Below are 15196 nucleotides of genomic sequence, written 5' to 3'. Positions count from 1 at the left end.
GGAGTAATATTCCATTGGGTATTTATGCCACAACTTCTTTATCCATTCATCCATTGATGGGCCCTTCCGTTTTTCCGTGCCTTGGTTATTGCAAGTAATGCTGCTATGAACATGGGGGTGCATATCTGTTTCCAAGTTAGTGTTTTCTTTAAAAAAAAATTGTTTTCAATATTTATTTTTGAGAGACAGAGAGCGTGCGCGCACGAGTGGGGGAGGGGCAGAGAGAGGGAGACTCAGAATCCCAAGCGGGCTCCGGGGTCTGAGCTGTCAGCACAGAGCCCCTCCAGGGGCTGGAACTCAGGAATTGTGGGATCATGACCTGAGCTGCAGTTGAAAGCTTAACCTTAGACTGAGCCACCCAGGTGCCCCCCGAGTTAGTGTTTTCATTACTGTTGAGTCCATTCCCGGAAGTGCAACTGCCGGATCATATAGTAGTATTAGTTTTAATCCTTCGAGGATCCTCTACACTGTTTTCCATAGTGTCTGTGCCAATTCATAATCCCCCCAACGGTGCATAAGTGTTCCTTTTTCTCCACATCCATGCCAGCATTTGTTATCTTTTGTCTTTGTGACAAAACATTCTGTCTGCCCTTCTCTCCACATGAGCCCTGGGACCTCAGCGTTTCCAGGAACTGTTGCCAGTCTTCTGCTCAGATTGGGCTGGAAGACACTGTACACAGTGGGTGGAGCTAAGTCTCAGCCCCCTTGCCTGGATGGAATGGGGAGGAGCTGTACCCGGCTGCTCTCCAATTCTGGAACAGGCTCGAACAAGCTCTCCATTTGGGAGCAGCTGGGAGCTACCCTCATTTTTGCTAGGAGTTAGTCTCCCTCGTGGGCATACCAGGGGAATGCCTTCATGCCTGCTACTGGTTTTGGTCTGGGGGCAATCAGCTCTGCTTACCCACCTCTCTGCTTGAGCATTACTGGGCTACATGGCTTCCAGGAGTTGTCACCAGCCCAACAGGGCAGGTAGGGCTGGAAAGCATCCCCGACAGTGGCTGGGGTTGTGGTTTAGCACCTTGCCTGCGTGTGGGCAAACTGAGCTCTAGGACTGGCAAACCTTCTCATTTAAGGATGTGAGTCAAGGAGATCTGCATCCCTGCAAGTTCTTTGGTGCTTCCTCGGCTTGGTTCTGCAGATGAACAAAACTGCTGGTTGGGATTACTTCTTGGACACTGCAGGTATGCATTCAGTCTGTCAAGATGCTCGTGCTGGTGGTTGTAAGCCCCACCCCACTCCTCCATCACAGATTTCCAGTGGTGGAGCCCCACCTCTGCAATCCCTGTGGAGCGAGATCAAAGTAAGGGTTCCCACAAAGTGACTCACAATGCTAGGGGAGGCTGGTTTCCCCCACCCCGTTCTCTTTGTCCACAGGAGTAACTGCCAGGTCAAGGAAGACCTCTCCATGTAATACTGTCCTGCCTGGTGGCCAGTCAATGCAGTCAATGGGGAGCTGCTTCACTTACCCTTCTAATGCAATCTGTCATGGTCTCTGTGATACAGGAGGGGTGCTTTAGCCTCACCCTTATATGCTAGGATTCTCTCAGTAGCATCTTGTTCTTGAATAGTTGTTACTTATTCTCGTGATGGGGAGCAAAGTCAGGAGCACACTATCACTGTCTTGGTGATGTCACTCTCTAACTCTAAAACTCAATTTCATGGAGATAAAATAACATTGAATTAAATGTATTCATTTTTCTTAAAAATTAAGAGTCTCATCATCTTAGATAAACTTAATGGGGTTTTGGGGGGTGTTATCTTTGGGGGGTGTTATCTTTTCTAGCTATTAAACCTCAGTGCCTAGTGCATAATTGATGCTTCGTACAGAATAATGACAATAATGATAATAACTACCACTATTGACATTGTTTAAAAGGCTATGAATTTTCATGAAAACCCTATGAATAAGTTCTATTTTACTCTCATTTTTAAGATAAGGAAACTGGGCCAGAGAAGTTGGGTAAAAGAACCAAAGTTGGACATTGAACTCTCTTCTAACTTGTCAGTTGATATCTAGGATGTTTGAGGTCCATTGGATGATGCTGATTTGTCAGGAGAGAAAGCTCCTGTGTCCTCTCTCTTAAGAGATAGTCACAGACTACAGCAACTTTGAAGCCAAATTTTTTTCTGATATGACACTAAGAATAGGTTGCTGTTCTCTGGCTGATGTCCTGGATTTGGGATAATTCTTAATTATTTGGGAGAGAAAATAAATTTTTTTAAAACTATGGCCCCCATTAGCTGAGCACATGATAATAACTAACTTTTGAATAAAATTTTTATTCTACAAATAATTATTCCTTTAAGTGACTTGTTTTTTTTTTTTTTTTTGAGATAGATTGAAGTGGTTTATGGATTAAGTCACAATTTAAGATAAATGTTTTCATTAAAAGATAAGCCAGAGTTCACCAAGAAAGCACCACGCCTAGAGGTTTTTAAGAACCATTGTGGACAATGTGGCTCTAAGGTTCTTAGAGAAAATCTATTCAGTCATTTGATTTTTATTTTTTAACAACAGAGAGTACAGAAAGAGAGTAACCATTGTAAAAATGGTTATTTTTCTCCCTTGGCTTAAATATGTCCCCTGTAGAATAAAGGCATTACACAAGGTAATCTTAATTTCTTTCTTTCTTTCTTTCTTTCTTTCTTTCTTTCTTTCTTTCTTTCTTCTTAACATTTTTTTTTTTTTAGCATTTACCTATTTTTTGAGAGACCAAGAGAGACAGAGCATGAGCAGGGGAGGGGCAGAGAGAGAGAGAGGGAGTCACAGAATCCAAAGCAGACTCCAGGCTCTGAGCTGTCAGCACAGAGCCCGACGCAGGGCTCAAACTCACGAGCCATGAGATCATGACGTGAGCTGAAGTCGGACACTTCACCAACTGAGCCACCCAAGTGCTCCTCTTAGTTTCTTTCTTGCTGCATGATTTTATAAGTTTCAACTATAATATTACAAAAAATAAAAAGGTATTTCTTACTGTAACTGTCTATAAAGACATAGGACAAGGGTAGAGTGAAAGTCTTTTTCTGAAAGAATAATGTAAGCCAGCCCAGATGCTCTAAACTCTGATGGTCTCTAAATTAATACAGACTAAACAATCACAAATAATTTCACTATAATCAGTGATTAAAAATAACAAGTAGGTTGACTAAATTTTTTTTTATTAAATTGCAAGATTGGTTGCATATACGGTATACGTACACACAGCTTGACTCGGTGATTATGGAAGCAAAGTTTCAACTCTTCTGTATATTTGGTTTTCTCTGTATTATGAATCTGGACTTTTGTTTTGTTTTGTTTTGTTTTGTTTTGTTTTTATAGTAGTAAAAGGAAATGTGACAGCGAGGAATAAAACATTTTCCTTCACTTGCTCTCCTCATCCCTTTCTCTCAAGAATTTCTGCCTTTGGCAACTTTTCAACAAACACTTATTTAATGTCTGCTCTGAGTCAAGTCCTGAACCTAACACAGAGGACTCCCACCCAGATCTGTGTCCGAGACTCCCAACCCTGACCTCTTTTTGGTTCTAAAACAAATCTTACAGCAACTTGCAGGGTATATCACAACCTTGTCGTGCTGTTTTCATATCAAATTTTACATACCCCCAATTGAGTTCTTTCTAATTCTTCTTCTGAAATGTGTTCCCATATTCTTGCATTGTGTCATGATCAACCCATTAATTCCCTTAACACATATTGACTTAGCTCCCTCTACACGACAGGCACTTGGCTGAGTGCTGGAACAAGAATGGCAAAGTCCTTGTTGGTCTGCAACTTTCAGACGAGGAATAAGCCAGTCAATGTAAAACATACATAAGGTAATTACATGGTGGCATATGTAGCCAGAGGTCACTTTAGTGCTGTCCGAGAATGAGATCTGAGATCTGAGAAAGGATGTGTGCTTTCTTTCTCTGAGTAACTCACAGTAGTAAATTCAGAGTCATCCTTATGCCTCCATTCATTTGTTTCTTCCACTCACTCATTCATTAATATTAATTTCATATGCATTTATTGAATGCTTACTGAATGTTTAAGATGCAAAGATAAACAAAGCATCCTCTGCTCTCCCTGGATGTTATAGTCTAGTGAGGAGGCAGATCAATAAGCAAATAAGGTCAATAAAGTGTTGTTATTTATTTTGATAGATACCTATATGGGACTCAGTAGAGGTAAACAGGGTGAAGGTCTTACTCAAGTATAGCTTAAGAACATGATATATATTTTATTCCTCTTAATATCCCCAGCATAGAACCTGCAAATAGGCACTCAAAGGAATGTGACGAATGGATATATAAATGGCAGCACACTGCCATTTATGCTGGAATTGAAAGTAGAGTCCTATTGATTTGTTTTATTAAAGCATGTTTTTTAAAGTTTATTTATTTTGAGAGAGACAGAGAGAGCACAAGTGGGGGAGGGACAGAGAGCGGGAGAGAGAGAGAATCCCCAGCAGAGCCAGATGTGGGGCTCGAACTCACAAACTGTGAGATCATGACCTGAGCCCAAACCAAGAGCTGGACGCTTAACTGACTGAGCCACCCAGGCACCCTTTGATTTACTTTACTTATGCATCATTCTATTGTTCCAGATATGGTATATTTCTCTCAATACCAATCTATAGTATTTCATTATTTTTAATCCCATACCTGTCATTTTTAGACACTTTTCTTTCTCTGGAGATTCCTTTATTTTCATACAAGTGCCATAATGAAAAAGGCTTATAGCTAAACCTCCAAACAATGCCTAAACATCCCCTCGCCCCCTTGAATATTATAATGGTCACTATCTAATACACTGTCTCTGTTTTCTGATGAATGCCCCAATGTTTTCTCTAGGGTATCTTCAAAAAGGGTATGCCAGGGGCGCCTGGGTGGCGCAGTCGGTTAAGCGTCCGACTTCAGCCAGGTCATGATCTCGCGGTCCGTGAGTTCGAGCCCCGCGTCGGGCTCTGGGCTGATGGCTCAGAGCCTGGAGCCTGTTTCCGATTCTGTGTCTCCCTCTCTCTCTGCCCCTCCCCCGTTCATGCTCTGTCTCTCTCTGTCCCAAAATAAATAAACGTTGAAAAAAAAAAAATTAAAAAAAAAGAAAAAAAAAAAGAAAAAAAAAAAAAGGGTATGCCAGCTGTGGAGTAAGTTTGAAAAATTTTCTCCCAGAACTAATGAAGGCTTCAGTAATACAAAAGATAAAATATCGTGCCATGTCTCAAAATAGCAACAAAGGTCACAAAAATACACCCCTCCCCCTCCCCCCCAATCTAATGAAATTCTAATTGCTGCTTCATTGATACGTCCTAGATGCTGGCACGTGCAGAAGCTACTTTACTCCTCACAACAATCGAGGGAAGTAGATAGCTCTGATTCCCAGATGAAGAGGCTGAGCTTCACAAAAAAATTTGAATGATTTCCCCAAATCACAGGATTAACAAATGATACAGTGGATCAGTGGAAACACTGGCCCTTGGCACAGATGGACAGAGATGATTCTTGCTTGTCCCCTCTACATCTGACCTCTTGCAGAAAATTAAAAGCCTGGGTCGGATCTCCATTTTCAGTCCTGCAAATTCTAATACCATTTATCTCTCATTATTGGCAAGTTCATAATTGTTTTTAATTTTGCTCCTTGTTACTAAGTATAACTGAAAATAGTTCTGTCTTTCCCCAGCTTTGGTGTATTGAAGGGACAGCAGGTTCATCTTTCATTTGTAAGAGCTTTTCACAGGTGGAAAGATGAACTTGTCCTTCAAATGTCTCTTCATCCAGTTAGGTAATCCTTTTTGCTGTTTTTGGCTCATTTTTTTTTTAAAGCTGTCTCTTTAGTTTTGAAGAAGGTTAATTAAAGAAGAATCTTTACCTAAGTCTTGTGCTAGAAATATGGTTTTAAACAGAAACCATGTGTGTTGTGAATTTTCCTCAAATGTGCTCATGCTTGGAGGAAATTAGTCACACAGTTCACTAGAAAATTATTACTGATGATATTCATATTTTTATTTGCTTATTTATTGATTTTATAATGACCTGAAATTCAATGGAATTATATTATAATTATATTATATTTTATATAATTATATTATATTTTATAATGACCTGAAATTTCAGTGGAATTATATTATGTAAAAATAGGAACATTTAAGGCAGTGCTTTATTTAATCCATGTTAGTTCCTGTAACACCATCTGTACAAATATTTTCAGAATGCCCTTTGTCTCTCTGATAGATCTCATCTTCTAGAATAACAGCCTAATATGGTCTTTTTTTTAATGTACTTCAAAAAAAATTCAAACATCTGTCCGGTTTATTCTATTCACTGTGGACCATATAAATGTGATGGTTGGGAAAAACAAAAGCTTTCCCAGAGAGATCTTAACACTTCCATACATAACAATATTTTTTAATGGGGTTTGTGAACAAGAAAAAAAATTTGATAGCTTACAAGTTTATACGCAGTTGATAACTGTGACTGGAATTCTTGATTTTTTTAAATATAGAGAATTGAGCAAAGCTCTCTAAAAGATGACAGTTCCTCAGCCTGTCACTCTTGGGAACGAAGAACAAAGTTGCCTGTTAAACATGACTCTTAAGGGGCAAAAAGACACTTTTGCAGAACTGAGCCTGAAAACAATGCAGGATTCAATCTTTTTGTCTCTTCCTTAAACTTTGAGGTAACGAAGTCAGAAGGCAAGTCAGAATCATAATGCTATCCCTACAACTGTTAGGAGAGAGCATTGCTAAGAGAAGGAAGGTACCAAATTGGAAATGATGATAGAGGAAAAGTCATAGTTAGAGAATCCCTGGCATGGAAGGCAGAGACCTAATTGTAAGACCAACAGCCACGAGCATGCACAGAAAAGTAACTTAGGTCTGAGGTCCTCTGGAATAAATCTTTGGTGATAACAACACAGTCCACAACAGGGATACTTTTATATTTATAGTTTATTCTCCATTATTGCCAGAGGCCTCAAATCCCACATAGTCAAAATCTCCATTCACTGCTGCCTGCTGGGCATTTAACAAGGGCTCTTGTAACAGGACCCAGAACAAGTATGAACATGAATAAAAAGTGCAGGGGCCAGCCAGGCACCACAGGCTGTGAGGTAGCCAAGTGGAGGCATTGGAGAGAAACAGAGAAAGCGTACAATGACCCTGAGTGCCTCAAGGCATGGCTTCAAAAGGTGTCAACACCAATTAAATTGTAAAAGCTCTGTCAGCTTCTGAAAAGTCATCCAGACAGGGACAAGACAGTACATAATCAAAGGGATGGGATATGATTTTGTATGGTCTACACTAGACCTGGTATACACATGCACGCCTGGCAATTTGTGGCCCATATGTGAGCCTTCAAGTTAAGGCGGCCCTTAAAGGTGTAAATACCCTTCCTCTGGGAGCTCTCTGGGTTTAAGCTGGGGGATCTTGAAAACCTTTATTAGCAGGTAGCGACGGGTGCTCCCATAGGTAAATTGCCCCAAAATATAACAAGACATGCACCATAGATCATGTCCATAGATCAGCTAAAGGATAATTGCCTAATCTCTTGGCTTGAGCTAAACAGGCAGAAAAACAATCTGGTAACAAACAACATTATAGAGAGTTTTCTTTGTCAGCAAAAGGCTCCATGGAATCTACTCTTCCTGGAAACAGGACATCTTGACAGTATTGAATTTGCAAATAGCTACATCAGTAAGAAGATAACTTTGCATTTCTTATCTGGCTTTGGAGGGTATTAAGTTGGCTTTAAAGAATTCATTGGGTTTTGGCAAAAGTACCCTCATGTCAATTCATGAAACGATGTCTCCCTCTCTCTCTTTTTCCCTTTTTTTGCCTACGGGTACCTATGATAGGTATGACCAATTTATTGGATGGTGTTCAAAGTGACAGAGTTGGGGAGGAGAAGAAATGCACTTTATAGCTGGGGGAAAAAAGATCGGAAGAATTGTCAAAGTGTTTCTCACATACTTTACTGCTAAATAATTTTCTTGGTCTATGGAACTTTTTCACTTACCAAATCAAGTAAAATGCCTGGGGTTTGAGGTAGATTGATTCGTGCTGAAAAGCAGACTCTAATGACATTAAAGTTCCAAGCATGGTCAGTCTTAAAAAACAAAACAAAACACTAGCACAAAACTCAAAAAGATTATTTTTATCTGTTTTTTTTTAGATGGAATGCCACTTAATTTAAGGATTTAGAATGCAATCCTTTTAAAAAATCAAACTATTTGAATGCTCTTAACATAGCCAAAGTTACTCTTTTATTTTGAAGGAAAGGTAAACTAGGCACAAAAGAATGCAACATATTATTGAGTATCAGCTTGAAGCTATAAGTTGTTATATTATCTTTTAGATGTTTTATTTTAAAATATAATAGCTATTGTAAAACTGAGTTCAATAACAAGAAGAAAATTGAGGGAGACATTTATTCAAATTTTAGTATTGATCCTGGGTTAGTCAAGATAGGCTAAATTATGCTACGGTGACAAAGAGAGCAATCTCAGTGGCTTAAAACAGAAACACTTTCTCACATAAATTTTCTATGGGTCTGGGATATCCTATAAAGCGGTGTTCCTCCACATGATTTTAATATAGCAATGATTTATCAATATGTGTTCCAGAAGTGTCATGACAGGGAACAGGAGTCAGAGGGTCAAGTACCTGCAACTAAATGTTCCTACTCAGGAGTGACAGACATCATTTGTGCTCACAGTTAATTAGCTAAACAAGTCACAGGGCTATCCTGAACTTTCAGGGGTGAATGCAATTATCTGGTGGACCTGAGAGGAAAAGGAATTGGTATTAGTAAACTGTTGTCAAGTCAGCCATAGACCAACCACTCTTTCGATAACCAAGTATTCGTTCCTCTCTTCTGCCCCAATCCTATATTCATCTCCATAAGAGAGACCATCCAAAAGCTTTTTATACAGCATAGAATCCATGATCTCAAATGAGAATGTGGCTCTTCTTGATATAGAGACATATAAACTGAAAGGGAGAGTTGTTTTCTCCCCCTCACAATCCACAGACTAGGAAGGAATAAGGGTGATAGTGAAACTCAGTGTGGGAATTCAGACAAGCTGATGGGCAGTTGTTGTGCCTGACTGACTTAGTAGTGGGGAATGTTCCTCAGTTATGTTGGCTTTGTTCCCTCAGGGGGATCCCAGTCTATTGTTCTTGGTGACAAAAAAGCTCAATTCTTTCTCTATTCTCCCTTGTCAAATCTATAATGGGCATTGGGGAAAATGAGGAATAAGAGATTGAGAAATAGGCAATTTTCTTAGCCCATTACTTGCCTGAAAAGGGTTAGGTAACAAGGGTGATTTTAAGTTACAAACAGGCACAGTCTCTTTGAGTCTAGTCATGGGATTCCTTTGGCAGTGAAATTCTCTCAAAAGGATTCTTACCTATGTGATGCTACACAGTTCCATGTATCAATTCCATGCCCATGAGGTTTTTTGAGATTTGGTTCTTGGAATATTTACTTTGTAATTTTCTCCCCTTCCCTCTTCTTCTCCTTCCTTCTATCCTCTCTCCCCCCACTCCCTTTCATATTTGCAGTTGTTTTTCCATTAAGTGTTTCATGGTTCAGGAAGAGAGTCACATTCTCAGTCTCTTTTGGCCAACTAAAATGATAGATGTGGTGCCCCCTTTTTTTTTTTATTAAAAAACATTTTTAACATTCATTTTTGAGACAGGGAGAGACAGTGTGAGCAGGGAAGGAGCAGAGAGAGAGGGAGACACAGAATCCGAAGCAGGCTCCAGGCTCCGAGCTGTTGGCACAGAGCCTGACATGGGGCTCGAACTCTCAAACCTTGAGATTGTGACCTGAGCTGAAGTCGGATGCCCAACCGACTGAGCCACCCAGGCACCCCTGGGGTGCCCCACTTTTCATCATATCTTTATTCTGAGATGCCATAATCCATTCCCAGATTTAAACATAGTATGGTAGCCATACCCCTGATTTGATCCTTGCCTTAATAATTAGATTTCATTTTTCTGTTTTGTACAAAGTAGTCTCTGAGAAAGGAGTTTTTAGAATCCTACTAATCCCCAAACTTCTTTATTCTTCTATATATTGTTTGCTCCTAATTGCAAATCAGTCTATTCTTTTCTGAGATCATCTTTTTCTTTTTGTGATACCCAGCCAATTGCAATTGACATCGATCTGCAGACACTCTAATTTTCTATTTAATCTTTTTTTCAAGGGCAACAAGTTTTATTTTGAATAAGATCTATTTTATAAATCATCATAGGTGGTAATATTACCAAATGATTTGCCCCTGCAGATGATTGACTTGCATCTTCTAGCCTCCACAGGAGGTGGCCATTCACAACTGCTACCCCCGGTAGGATCAACACTAAGCCTATGCCACATACTTTAGAGTTTTTGTCATGGTGACATCTATTCTTAGTATAAATAACTGTTTTAGTCTGCATGGATTGGGTTAGGCTACACTGACAGCAACCCAAAATTTCAGTACCTTAAAACACCCGGATTTATTTCTCTTTCATGCAATGTGCACTATGAGCCCAGAGAAGTCTCAGGGCAGCTGAGCTGTCCTCCATGGAAGGGATCTACATTGTAGTTCCTTAGCAATGTGGTTTTCCAATAGCCATAGCAGAGACCAAGTGAAGTACAGAATTGGGTGCCAGTAACTAACATGCATCTTCCTGGAAGTGACAATTGTAATTTCTGTCACTCCTAAGCATGCATATTCCTCTTATGTGTCCAGAAGGCAAGGAAAAGTGGATATCGGGTGTTAGAGGGCATGTCTGCCAAATAACCTGACTTTGTGACTTGATGAGTGGGAACGTCATTCATCAATTAAAGTAGTAGTCTCTGAAACCCTACTAATCTAAGCATTTTATTTCTACTGTATTGTAACCACTCTTAAAATCCTAGCTGACAAATTTTATATAATTATTAAAATTTTAAAGTATTTAAAAGGTTCACTATAACTTTTGGGAGTGGCTTATATCTTCTAGATATTTAGATTCCAACTTACTTTCTAAATAGACATTGTAAAATGTTACTCAAAGTTTTCTAATTATAATTATCGGGTATTTTATAGGAACACTTAATTTAGTAATATTTAGGGATAAACATCTGTAGTGGATTGAGTGGTGGTCCCCTAAAAGATCTGTCCCTGGGGGCGCCTGGGTGGCGCAGTCGGTTAGGCGTCCGACTTCAGCCAGGTCACGATCTCGCGGTCCGTGAGTTCGAGCCCCGCATCAGGCTCTGGGCTGATGGCTCAGAGCCTGGAGCCTGTTTCCGATTCTGTGTCTCCCTCTCTCTCTGCCCCTCCCCCGTTCATGCTCTGTCTCTCTCTGTCCCAAAAATGAATAAACGTTGAAAAAAAAAAAATTAAAAAAAAAAAAAAATAAAAGATCTGTCCCTGTCTTGAAACCTGTGACTGTGACCTTATTTGGAAAAATGGTCTTTGTAGATATAATTAAGTTAAAGATCTGGAAATGAGGATCATCTGGATTAGGGTAGGTCCTAAATCCAATGGCAAGTGTCCTTAGATGAGGGGGAAGGTCTTCTCCAGAGCAGAAGGCCATGTGAAGACAGAAGCAGAGACTGGAGCGAGCAGCCATAAGGAGGGCTGAGAGCCACCAGAAGCTGGGAGAAGCAAGGGAGGCTTCTCTTCAGCGCCTTCAGAAGGAGTGCAGCCCTTGATTTGGGACTTCTGGCCTCCAGACTGTGAGACAATGAACTGATGTCATTTTAAACCATCAGGTTTGTGGTAATTTGTTACCACAGCCCTGGGAAATGAATACACAGTCCATGTGAGCTTTAGGCTTCTAAAAATAATAGATGCAATGAATACATATTATTAAATATTATACTTACTGGGCTAAAGAAACAGTGCAAAGTGAACTAGGCATGATTATGACAAAGTCATAAGATTTAATATTAAAAGTCCTAGGCTTGATTTCACATGGCCTGAGTTCCAGGTTTAACTTTCTGAAGTAGTTACATGTTTTAAAAACTCAGTTTCTTCACCTATAAATGGAAAATTATAATAAATCCTTTCCTGCCAACCTGGGGGATTGCTTTATGACTCAAATGAGGTTATTGATGTGGGGTGCCTTGATATCAGTAATACAGCAGATAAATGAAATTTTAATGATGATGGTTGTTAATATCGAGGCAATAATAAATAAAAACAAACCCTAAGTCTGACATTATAATTTCTGAATATTTTCTTTTTTTTTTTTTTTTTTACGTTTATTTATTTTTGAGACAGAGAGAGACAGAGCATGAACAGGGGAGGGGCAGAGAGAGAGGGAGACACAGAATCCGAAACAGGCTCCAGGCTCTGAGCGGTCAGCACAGAGCCCGACGCGGGGCTCGAACTCATGGACTGCGAGATCATGACCTGAGCCGAAGTTGGTCACCCAACCGACTGAGCCACCCAGGCGCCTCAATATTTTCTTTTTAAAATGGACTTCATTTAGTGAGCTTCTTAGGTTTGCAACAAAAGGATAAAATGGTCTAAGCATTGAGAAAACCAAAACCTTGCCCTCTCTCAAACGCAACCCATTGACTTCAATTGTTAAACTATATTTGAAGCATGGAAAGAAACTAGAAAAAAAAACAATACTTCTGTGGTCAGATACTCAAGAAAAATGTAAATATGTTTATAAGAAAAAAGCCCTAAAGGCTGACTGAAAGTTTCCTATTATGTTTCACCTCATATAAGACCTTCCTAGAAAAATATAATAGCTATATTCTAGAAATAATATTCTCGGAATAATACTACTTTATTTTTAGTACTTCCCTTCCGTAACTAATTTTAAATATACCAATAAAGATTAACTCATAGTTTCTTCTTCATTTACAGACATTGTTTCCATCTGATAGATAACCCAGAGAGGACACCACAAATCACAGACCCAACTGAGAATAAAACTTTGTGATGCAACTTTGAGGTAATGGCGGCATCTGAGGGGTGTGTGTGTGTGTGTGTTCTCCTAGAAGGTATGGTTTTTTTTTTTCTTTTGTAAATGGAAGTTTAAAAGTCAGTTAGTATTTGGGGTGCCTGGGTGGCTCGGTCGGTTAAGCATCCGACACTTGATTTTGGCTCAAGTCATGATCTCACAGTTCATGGGTTTGAGTCCTGCATCTGGCTCTGGGCTGACAGTGCAGAGCCTGCTCAGAATTCTCTCTCTCCCTCTCCTCTCTGCCCCTACCCCACTCATGCTTTCTCCTTCTCTTTCTCTCAAAATAAATAAACATTTTAAAAAATTCAGTAAGTATGGAATATGAATTTTGAAGACAAAATTTTCTTCCTGTTCAGTTGCTCCTTGGTTATCAGTAGCTTAAAGTTGTTGCTATTGAGGGTACTTGATGTTTAGTCTATACTCCTGCTTAATTTGGATGGCTGAGTCACACACATGTGCCCTTTGAGCAAAGATTTTTGCTTCTCTTATTACCAAGGGCCTGCACCAACATTGTGAGTCTACCCCTGTAGTCCTGTCATGAACTATCTCTCCACACCTTTGGTGGAAATTTTATGTCTGTGGATTTAGTATTAAAACCCAGGCATTAGTTGTGTTATCATCTCTCTCATAAAAATGCTAAGGAAGATTTTTGTGTGGATGCTGAAATCTAAGCTTTACAAGATCTCTAGATGCTTTCAAGGAGACAAAGATATTGGATCACTAGAAATTCTGTGATATTGCACACTAAAAACCTTGGTTGGATTAAAAATCAATGCTACAAACTTTTGTGTGGAATAAACCAGGACTGAAGGCATTTGTGAATTCAGGAAATTTTAAGAGAGTGAAAGAGAGAGTGTCATTTTAAGACGTCAGTAGCTCATGTCAATTGCAACTAAATTATAATGACCTGTTGGCTATTGATTCAGTTAGACTTCTTATTGGCAAGAACTCATCTCTATAACCATGTCTGCAGCCTCCTACTGCTGGGTGAGCTATCACGTTTCACATCTGTGTGATCAGAAAAGCAAAATGGTCCATCATCTCTGGGCTGCTCATTTTCACTGAAGCTCTGAGCGCCCCTCCCCCCACTTTGTCCCACCTCTTCCGCAAACCTTCTGGAACTCCTACTCTGAGGTTAACAAACACATCTATACCATCAGCCTCTCCTCTGAATAGTCCCTTTACTCACTGACTGAAACTCGGTAGCCTCCTAAGCATCCTCTTCCCTGGAAAATCTACCAAAGACGGGCTAATTTGCCTCAACCCTCTTCATTTCAAGGCCAACGCAGTAGGACAGGCATGACCTTTGGTTCCCCATTGTTGTTTTATAGCTGTTGTCTTCCTCTTTCAAAACGCTCGCTCTTCTGAAGCCCACAACCTTCTTCTCCACCTCTCTTTTAATTGCTTTGAAATCTACCAACTAGGAGCCTCTCATCCTTCCTCCTAATGACTTTTGCTTCTCAGTCACTGCCTCATTTTACTGCTCCGCTGCTGTCATCATTCTTATAAATTTCAGTTTCTGCATAGGAAATAAATTTAGCTGATTTTCCAATTTCTTAATCTCACTTTCAAAAGTTCTTTTTTTCCTGTTCACTTGAGTTTCCAATGTTTGTGACCAAATCTCAGGCCCTGTTTGTTCCCCCTACAAAACCGATTTCAAGCACTCTGTTTTTTGATTACCACCTTTTATTCTAGATAATTTACAAGACACTTGATTAAACAGGTAGGTAAAGTTTGTAGTATTTTTGGAATGGAGTCCTTGGACACCAAGCCAGGTCCAAACCCAGAAATGATCTTTGATATTTAAGCACAAGAAAAGCTTTATTTATATTACTCACTGGCTTTCCCAAGTCCTCTACTTAAATAGATTTGAAATTAACACTTGTCACGGGAGAAAGTTTCTCATTTTCTGCTTCTTTTATTTTTTTTCTTCTTACATCCTAGACCTCCCCATTGGATAGACAGGTAACAAAAATTCCTTATGAAAAATATGACAACATTTTCTTTATGAACCCATCCTTGTGTTCTGCATATGTTTTACTCTTCTCAATTCAAAAACACAGATATTATAATAAAAATATAATAGCAATTATATATATATGTATATATATATATATGAAATCATCTTTTTGTTGTTGTTCTGGGTCCTGTTTGAAAGAAGCCGGTGTCATGACAATGCAGTTGTTTCAAATATTATTTGAAAATAATATTTCCAATACTGAGAACTGTCAGAGAATAAAATAATATGTAAAGAACGGACCCTCACTGT

The 15196-nt window shown here is 39.5% G+C and overlaps 1 long non-coding RNA gene across 1 annotated transcript in view; it reads left to right on the top strand.

Annotated features, from left to right (window-relative positions):
* The first annotated feature begins 766 nt into the window (after positions 1 to 766).
* Positions 767 to 15196, top strand: part of LOC123586972 — a 28317-nt gene continuing 13887 nt past the window's right edge. Inside the window, exons 1-2 of the long non-coding RNA XR_006707047.1 lie at positions 767 to 1181; positions 12828 to 12915. This is a non-coding gene — a long non-coding RNA (uncharacterized LOC123586972). The remainder of the gene's footprint in view (positions 1182 to 12827; positions 12916 to 15196) is intronic.

The sequence above is a fragment of the Leopardus geoffroyi genome, chromosome C3 (assembly GCF_018350155.1).
Source record: "Leopardus geoffroyi isolate Oge1 chromosome C3, O.geoffroyi_Oge1_pat1.0, whole genome shotgun sequence".
NCBI lineage: Eukaryota > Metazoa > Chordata > Mammalia > Carnivora > Felidae > Leopardus > Leopardus geoffroyi.
This window is presented reverse-complemented; position numbering and strand designations above follow the sequence as displayed.